Raw genomic sequence first — 9,335 nt, 5'->3', positions numbered from 1 at the left:
TGGGAGCTGATGAAATGTGATGGCATTCCTATAAAACATGACACCAAATATATACATTTCACGGATTCACACACATGAGGCAGTGATGAAGCAAGATGGTCAACATGTTGGCCATAGTGCTCCCCATCAGAACAGCATGGGAATGTCCAGGGAGAATGGTAGTATCAATGGTGTCCTGATCCTCAAGGGAAGCAGTGGATTCATGAGTTTCACATGCTTCATATGTTGTATATCCCAGTAAGTCCTTGATGGCTCAGCAGGTGAAGAATGTGCCTGCATTGTTGAAGATGGGAAGATGCCCTGGAGGAGGAAAACGGCAGCCAGCTCCAGTGTTGCCTGGAGAATCCCATGGACGGGAGCTTGGAGGGCTACAGTCCAAAGGGTCACAGAGTCGGACACAAATGAGCGACTAAGCACAATGTACATACCAAATACACATCTTAAAAAAAAGCCAACTAGGCCTAACAACAGTTCACCCATCAGCAGCAGAATACGTTATTTTTAAGTGCATGTGGAACATTCTCCAGGAGAGACCACGTGTTAGACTGAAAAACAAGTCTCAATAAAAAAAAGGTTGAAAGCATATAAAGAATGTAGTCTGACCACAGTGAAATGTAGATAACAGAAGACTCTGTTGTCTGCTGGAAAACTCAAGTATGTGGAAATGGACACTTCAAAACCTGAAGGATCAAAGGAGAAACCACAAACGATTTACAGTATAAAACACTACACAAATTGTTTTTTGTAAGCAAAATTTTTTTTTTTTTTTGGCTGTGCTGGGTCCTTGTTGCTGCACAGGCTTGTCTCTAGTTGCGGCGAGTGGGGTCTAAACTTTGTTGCAGTGTGCAGGCTTTTTACTGTGGCTTCTCATCTTGTGGAGCACGAGCTCTAGGGCGCTTGGACTTCAGTATCTGTGCTGTACGGGCTCAATGGTCGTGGTTCCTGGGCTCTGGAACATGGGCTCAATAGTTGTGGCTCATGGGCTTCGTTGCTCTGCGGTATGTGGGATCTAACCCGTCGTCTCCTGCATTGGCAGATGATTTTTTACCACTGAGCCACCAGGGTAGCCCTACACACCAAAATTTAATATGCAATTAAGCAGGAGGAGAAGCGGACGACAGAGGATGAGATGGCTGGATGGCATCACCGACTGGATGGACATGAGTCTGAGTGAACTCCAGGAGTTGGTGATGGACAGGGAGGCCTGGCGTGCTGTGATTCATGGGGTCGCAAAGAGTCAGACACTACTGAGCGACTAAACTGAAAGCAGTTTAGGGAAATTCATAGCTGTAAATGTCTACAGATGAGAGGACTCAGTCAACCTAACTACCACCAAAGGCAGTAGAAAAAGCTAAATACAGAGCTCATGGAAGGAAATAACAAGAGCGAATAGGAAAACAATAGAGAACCATTGTCAGCAAAGTTGTTTCTTGGAAAAGCAACAGAATGAACAAACCTTCAGCTAGACTGACTAAAGGAAAAGAAACAAATGACCAAAATAGGAAATGAAATTCAGAGAAATCACTAACGAGCTCACCTTAGGAGAATCAGTCAGTCAGTCAGTTGTTCAGTTGTGTCCGACTCTGTGACCCCATGGACTGTAGCACTCCAGTCCTCCCTGCCCATCACCTGCTCTGAAGCCTATTCAAACTCATGCCCACTGAGTCGGTGATGCCATCCAGCCATCTCATCCTCTGTCGTCCCCTTTTCCTCCCACCTTCAATCTTTCCCAGCATCAGGGCCTTTTCAAGTGAGTCTGTTCTTTGAATCAGGTGGCCAAAGTATTGGAGTTTCAGCTTCAACATCAGTCCTTCCAATGACTATTCAGGACTGATTTCCTTTAGGATGGACTGGTTAGATCTCCTTGCAGTCCAAGGGACTCTCAGGAGTCTTCTCCAACACCACAGTTCAAAACCATCAGTTCTTCGGCACTCAGCTTTCTTTATAGTCCAACTCTCGCATCCATACATGACCACTGGAAAAACCATAGCCTTGACTAGACAGACCTTTTTCGGCAAAGTAACATCTCTGCTTTTTAATATGCTGTCTAGGTTGGCCTTAACTTTTCTTCCAAGAAGTGTCTTTTAATTTCATGGCTGTGGTCACCATTTGCAGTGATTTGGGGGCCCCCAGAAATAAAGTCAGCCACTGTTTCCCCATCTATTTGCCATGAAGTGATGGGACCACATGCCATGATCTTTGTTTTCTGAATGTTGAGCTTTAAGCCAACTTTTTCACTCTCCTCTTTCTCTTTCATCAAGAAGCTCTTTAGTTCTCTTTCTGCCATAAGGGTGGTGTCATCTGCTTATCTGAAGTTATTGATATTTCTTCTGGCAATTTTGATTCCAGCTTGTGCTTCATCCAGCCCAGCATTTCTCGTGATGTTCTCTGCATATAAGTTAAATAAGCAGGGTGACAATATACAGCCTTGATGTACTCCTTTTCCTATTTGGAACCAGTCTGTTCCATCTCCAGTTCTAACTGTTGCTTCCTGACCTGCATACAGCTTTCTCAAGAGGGAGGTCAGGTGATCTGGTATTCCCATCTCTTTCAGAATTTTCCACAGTTTATTGTGATCCACACAGTCAAAAGCTCTGACATAGTCAATAAAGCAGAAGTAGATGTTTTTCTGGAACTCTTGCTTTTTCGATGATCCAGTGGATGTTGGCAATTTGATCTCTGGTTCCTCTGCCTTTTCTAAAACCAGCTTCAACATCTGGAATTTCATGGTTCATGTACTGTTGAAGCCTGGCTTGGAGAATTTTGAGCATTCCTTTACTAGCGTGTGAGATGAGTGCAATTATGTGGTAGTTTGGACATTTTTTGGCATTGTCTTTCTTTGGGATTGGAATGAAAACTGACCTTTTGCAGTCCTGTGGCCACTGCTGAGTTTTCCACATTTGCTGGCATATTGAGTGCTTTCACAGCATCATCTTTCAGGATTTGAAATAGCTCAACTGGAATTCCATCACCTCCAGTAGCTTTGTTCATAGTGATGCTTCCTAGGCCCACTTGACTTCACATTCCAGAATGTCTGGCTCTAGGTGAGTGATCACACCATCGTGACTATCTCGGCCATGAAGATCTCTTATCCTTAGGAGGGTAAGAGAATATTATAAATAGTCATGCACCAACAAATTATATAACTTAGGTGAAATGGTCTAATTCCTAGAAGCACAAATAACCAAAACTGGCCCAACAAGACACAAAATATGAGCAGACTTACCAGTCCAGAGATTGAAACTATAATTAAACCTCCTCCAACACAGAAAAGTTGTGGGGGCACATGGCTTGAAGGGTGAATCTACCATGTAAAGGATTACACCAACGTTCCTCCCACTTCTGTAAACATTGACAAGGAGGGAATACTTAGAGTGTTTCTTAGAGGCGGCTCCCTCCGTTGACAGCCTTGTCTCCCTCTAAGTTTGGTGGTCTGTGTCCTCTCCCTGGGGCTTCCAAAGAGGTGCTAGTGTAAAGAACCTGCCTGCTGAAGGAGGAGGCAAGAGATGAGGGTTCAATCCCTAGGTCAGGAAGATCCCCTGGCAGAGGGCATGGCAATCCACTGCAGTTTTCTTGCTGAATCCAACAGACAGAGGAGCCTGGTAGGCTACACTCCATAGTATCAAACAGAGTTGGACACCACTGAAGTGACTTAGCACGCACAGCATGCACACATGTCCTCTCCTTGCAGTGAGGGGCCGCCATGCCACCTCGTTCCTCTTAGCTCCACTCACTGCAGCCCCAGCCTCACTGCCTTTCCAAGCTTGGGTGGCCGTTGAGAGTGTCCTTACCTGCCACAGGTTCAACAAGAGAAGGCAGGGACGGTAGGGCAATAGTCGGAGGGAGAAGTCTAGACAGCATTAAGGAAGTGTTTCATCGGCCCAGGGACTGTTGAAGATTTTTTCTTTTTTTTTACTGTTTACTTTTTGTGTTGGAAGTCATTGGCCTGATTCATTTGTTTAACTTGACATACAGAAGTGAGTTCTCTAAGGTCATGCACCTGCGGATCCACTGTCGCAGTGAAGACAGAATTTTCTACCGCTCCCCCCACCCCCTCAGCTATCGCTGATCTGGCCTCTTTCACCAGAGATTAATTCAGCCTGGACTTGAGCCCGATATAAGTGAATCATCCCTTGGTTAGCTGCCCCTTCCTTAAAGTTCATGTTTTTATTTCCATGTAAGTTGCTCCTGTTTCTTCATTCTTAGCTATGACTAGCAGTGATTGACACTGCTCCCCCAATGAGACACCCAGCTCTTTCTGGCCAGGGCGCTCCTCTATTAAAACCTTCTCCATGGGGTGTTAGCCACCACCCAGTTGCAGGTGACTGTGACCCACTCAGAACCAGCTTGCGAAAGAAGGGTTCAAAACTACCATCCTGAAAGGACCACCAAGGACCTTGGGGCGAGATAGGCTGGGATCCTGGGCCCTTCGCTGCAATGCTGGTACCTGGACAAACGTCTCTTTGAGCAACAAAATACAAAGAAACTATATGGGACTAAAAACAACTGGGTGCGTGTGCAGCTGGAGCAAATTATGGACAAAAAGATACAAAGAGCCCCAAAATCCAACTGCCATTTTTGAAGAGCTGGGAGGAAAAAGTGGGTGTTGGGAGCGAAAGCAGGGTACTGCATATGCCCCCTGCACTCAACACCATCCAAGGGATAGGCAAACCACCTAAGCCACCCTTCAAGCTCAACCCCTGAACATGCCCCTACCCTCCCTCCATATAAGGAACCAACTCACCCCTCCAAACGTTTCATCTCTACATACTCCAACATGCACCTTGAAAAAAACAAAAACGTTTTCTTCTACCATTATCACACCTAAGAAAATGAACAGCAATTCCACAGCCTCACCTATTACATTCAAAGGTCCCATTTGTCCTAAAATGCAGCCCCCAGTTTTTTGGTTACATGTACCCCAATGTTCAATGCAGCACTATTTACAATAGCTGGAACATGAAAGCAACCTAAATGTCCATCGACAGATGAATGAATAAAGAAGCTGTGGTACGTATATATGATGGAATACTACTCAGCCATAAAAAGAAACACATTTGAATCTGTTCCAATGAGGTGGACAAAACTAGAGCCTATTATACAAAGTGAAGTAAGTCAGAAAGAGAAATGTAAATATCATATACTGACACATATATATGGAATCTGAAGAGATGGCACTGATGAATTTATTTTCAGGGCAGCAATGGGAGAACAGACATAGAGAACAGACCTATGGACATGGTGGGAGGAGAGGAGGGAGAAGAGATGTATAGAGAGAGCAACATAGAAATTTACAATATCGTTTGTAAAATAGATAGCCAATGGGAATTTGCTGTGTGACTCAGGGAACTCAAACAGGGGTTCTGCAACAGGCTAAAGGGTTGGATGGAGAGGGAGGTCCGGAAGAGAGGGGACATGGGTGTCCCCTATCTATGGTTGATTCTTGTTAATGTATGACAGAAAACCGCAAAATTCTGTAAAGCAATTATCCTTCGATTTAAAAATTTAAAAAGGACCCCCTCAAAAAATGCAACCCCTTTTTTTGGTTGCACTGGGTCCTTGTTGTGGCTTACAGGCTTTCCCTAGTTGCAGCGCATGGGGGCGTCTTTCATTATGCAGCACAGGCTCCAGAGCGCACAGGTGCAGCAGTTGCGGTGTGCAGGCTCTCTAGTTGAGGCACGTGGGCTTAGTCACACTGTGGTTGTGTGGGGTCTTAGTTCCCCAACCAGGGATCGAACCTGCATCCCCTGCACTGGAAGGCAGATTCTCAACCACTGGACCACCAGGGAAGTCCCCTGAAAGCATTTTATCACTTTCTTTTTCAATCTGGGATCCAATCAAGGTTTACTTTTGCAACTGATTACTGTGTCTCTTTAGTCTCATTTAATCTAGAACAGTCTTTGGCCTTTTCTCCCCTTACATTGATATTTTTTTAACAGTTCAGACAAGCCACATTATAGAATGTCCCACATTCACCTGGCTGTCCCCTCCTACCATTGCTCAGTTTTCTCCTTTATCTCTTGTGTGTCCTGGCACCTACCATGGAAGTCTAGAGCTTGATTAAACATTTTTGGGCAGAGGAGATCATAATTTTTATCTGTTCTTCCCCCACAAGACTGTGAACTCCATGAGGGCAGGGACCAGATCTCTCCTGTGTCCCGATTTATTCCAACGCCCAGAACATTTGTCAAAGAGATCAAGGCAGGAACAAATAGAGTGGATGCAAAGCTGCCTTTGGGAGGTGCTGTGGCCTGGCCCACGCTCCCCAAGGGCTGTCACATCTCCCCATTGCTAAGCATCTCACAAGCACACTGAGCTCTTGTTGGCATCTTCTCCATTTAGGTGTCCAGGGGGCATTTGCAGGTTTGATTGAGGAAGAGTTCTGCCCTCTGCTTTGATGCTTGGTGGCAGAGCAAGACCTAGACACGGTAACCTTGCCCTCCCCTGGAGAAGCAGCTTCCTTCCTGGCTCCCCTGAAGCTCCTTATGGCCCCTTCAGGTGCTGAGACCCTGGCTGGCTTCAAGGGGCTGTCTCCTCTGTCCTGCTCTTCCCCCCTGCAGCTGGATGTGGGCGGGGGTCAGGACTGGACCAGGAGGTGGAGGAGGGTGGAGCAAGCTCCACCAGATGGACTGGCCAGCCAACCCTGCTGACGTCAAAAGAAACCATGTGACCTGAACTGGTGTTGTTTGGTGTTTCCAGTCTGTAGCCAAAATCCCTCCTGACTGCGACGGAGTGGGACCACAGAGCCTGAGGTCTCCAGAGGCTGGGGACTGCTCTTTTTCCCACCCTGTCCACAGGAGCCCATATAAGAAGAATCTGAAGTGGAACTGCTGCCTACTCCCAACAGCGTCACTGTCTGCTTGACTTTCTTGCAACACGAGCAGGAAATGCTGCTTTCGTACAGTAAATACACACTCATGATAAAAAATAAAACACCAAGGCAACAGGAACCTTCATCCACTGCTGGTGGGGATGCAAAATGGTCCATTCACTTTGGAAAACAGTTTGATGGTTTCTTATAAAACTCAACATGCTCTTACTACACAATCCAGCAGTCAGACTCTGATATTTATGCAAAGGAGTGGAAAACATGTCCACACAGAAAGTTGCACACAGATGTTTATAGCACCTTTATTCACAAGTGCCAAAATCTGGAAGCCACCAAGATATCTTTCAATAGATGAATGGATAAATAAACTGTGGAACAATCAGACAATGGAATATTATTCAGCACTAAAAAATGAGCCATCTGTTGTACACCTGCAACTTTTATAATACTGTGCATCAACTACACTTCAATAAAAAAATCTTTAAAAAGAAATAAGCAGTTGAACTACACAGAGGAAACTTAAACGCACATTACTAAGTGAAACAGTCAACCTGAAAAGAATACATACTGTGTGATTTTCATCATATGACATTCTGGAAAAGACAGAACTATGGAGACAGTAAGAAGATCAGTGGTTGCCGGGAGTTGGGGGCTGGGAGATGAACAGGTGAAGCACAGAGGATTTTTAGGGCAATAAAAATGTTCTGTGTAATCCTTAAAAGTTCAGTTCAGTTCAGTCTCTCAGTTGTCTCCGACTCTTTGCGACCCCATGAACCGCAGCACGCCAGGCCTCCCTGTCCATCACCAACTCCCGGAGTTCACTCAAACTCATGTCCATTGTGTCGGTGATGCCATCCAACCATCTCATCCTCTGTCGTCCCCTTCTCCTCCTGCCCTCAATCTTTCCCAGCATCAGGGTCTTTTCAAACGAGTCAGCTCAGGTGGCCAAAGTCTGCATCAGGTGGCCAAAGTATTGGAGTTTCAGCTTCAACATCAGTCCTTCCAGTGAACACCCAGGACTAATCTTCTTTAGGATGGATTGGTTGGATCTCCTTGCAGTCCAAGGGACTGTCAAGAGTCTTCTCCAACACCACAGTTCAAAAGCATCAATTCTTCAGCGCTCAGCTTTCTTTATAGTCCAACTCTCACATCCATACATGACTACTGGAAACACCATAGCCTTGACTAGATGGACCTTTGTTGACAAAGTAATATCTCTGCTTTTTAATATGCTGTCTAGGTTGGTCATAACTTTTCTTCCAAGGAACAAGTGTCTTTTAATTTCATGGCTGAAATCACCATCCACAGTGATTTTGGAGCCCAGAAAAATAAAGTCAGCCACTGTTTCCACTGTTTCCCCATCTATTTTCCATGAAGTGATGGGACCAGATGCCATGATCTTTGTTTTCTGAATGTTGAGCTTTAAGCCAACTTTTTCACTCTCCTCTTTCACTTTCATCAAGAGGCTTTTTAGTTCCTCTTCACTTTCTGCCATAAGGGTGGTGTCATCTGCATATCTGAGCTTATTGATATTTCTCCCGGCAGTCTTGATTCCAGCTTGTGCCTCTTCCAGCCCAGTGTTTCTCATGATGTACTCTGCATAGAAGTTATATAAGCAGGGTGACAATATACAGCCTTGACATACTCCTTTTCCTATTTGGAACCAGTCTGTTGTTCCATGTCCAGTTCTAAATGTTGCTTCCTGACCTGCATACAGGTTTCTCAAGAGGCAGGTCAGGTATGGACACTTGTATTTATATGTTTGTTAAAACCCATAGAAGGGACTTCTCTGGTGCTCTGGTGGTTAAGACTCTGTACTTCCAAAGTAGACGGAACAGATGGGTCCATCCTTGGTCAGGGAACAAAGATTCCACAAGACATCAGGCATGGCCAAAGAAATCCCCAAATCCCATAGAATATACACCACCAAGAGAGAACCCTAATGTAAACTGTGGGTTTGGGGAAGTACAAGGTGTCAGTGTAGTTTCATCAACTGTAACAAATGCACTACTCTGGTAAGGGATGTTGATAATGGGGGAGGCTGGCAGAGCAGGGGATGGGTGGGCGGGGACAGGGAATATACAAGAAATGTCTGTACTTTCCCCTCAGTTTTGCTGTGAGTCTAAAACTGCTTTTAAAAATAGTTTATTTTTAGAAAGTCTGTTTAAAAATTGGCATCTTATGTATTATTTGTAAATACAATTCTTAGTTATTATTACTGACTTTAAAAAAAGGTAAAACAAGGACTTCTCTGGTAGTCCAGTGGCTAAGACTCCAGTGAAGGGGGCCTGGGTTCAGTCCCTAGTCATAGAACCAGATCCCATAAACCTGAAAGTAAGACTTGGAGCAGCCAAATAAGTAAATAAATAAATACCTTTAAATAAGTGAAGTCTCTGCCTTATGACACAGGCCTTCACTGGGTCTGGTTCTATTGACTGTTATCTTTCTAGATGATGGGTCACTTTACCTAGTGTTTGTTTGTTTGTTTTTTTCTTTTTCCTTCTTT

This window comes from Budorcas taxicolor, chromosome 4 (assembly GCF_023091745.1).
Source record: "Budorcas taxicolor isolate Tak-1 chromosome 4, Takin1.1, whole genome shotgun sequence".
Classification (NCBI taxonomy): Eukaryota; Metazoa; Chordata; class Mammalia; order Artiodactyla; family Bovidae; genus Budorcas; species Budorcas taxicolor.
This window is presented reverse-complemented; position numbering follows the sequence as displayed.